Raw genomic sequence first — 566 nt, forward strand, 5'->3', positions numbered from 1 at the left:
CTCAATGGAGAACATTCTAGGCTCATACTTCGCTATTCTTTATTTTTGTGAGAAGCTTACCCTTCATGTTGTCATAGTCAACATAAGAACACTTGACTGTTCGAAAGAAATATAACAATATTCGAGTTCTTAGGCCTATAGACAACACACGGGCTAGCAAAGTTCTATTGGGCCCAGGGAAATCATGAGAAAATTGATGAAGCAGGCACAATGGGCCCTATACCCACGCCAGTTTGCCACAAATGGACAAATGTCCTCCCGTTCATGGAACAAAAATTAAGAACAAAGTGAACTCCATGAATTTTAAGTATGCGCGATGGACTGATTGGATGACGATATTTTCGAGTCTACAACAAGCGCAATGTGGGTTAAGATCGATGCAGATGGTGCTTTATCTCAGATATTGAGAAATGCGGTCAGCGCCATCGCCATCACAAATGAAACACGCATGTAGAAGCGTAACCAACGGTATGGATGGGATCTCAAACTTGCAGCGAAATGGGTCCGGCAACCAACAATCTTAGAACATACCTGAGCATTGGTTGTTCATCAATTAGCTAATGAAG

The sequence above is a fragment of the Triticum dicoccoides genome, chromosome 4B (genome assembly GCF_002162155.2).
Source record: "Triticum dicoccoides isolate Atlit2015 ecotype Zavitan chromosome 4B, WEW_v2.0, whole genome shotgun sequence".
NCBI classification, from domain to species: domain Eukaryota; kingdom Viridiplantae; phylum Streptophyta; class Magnoliopsida; order Poales; family Poaceae; genus Triticum; species Triticum dicoccoides.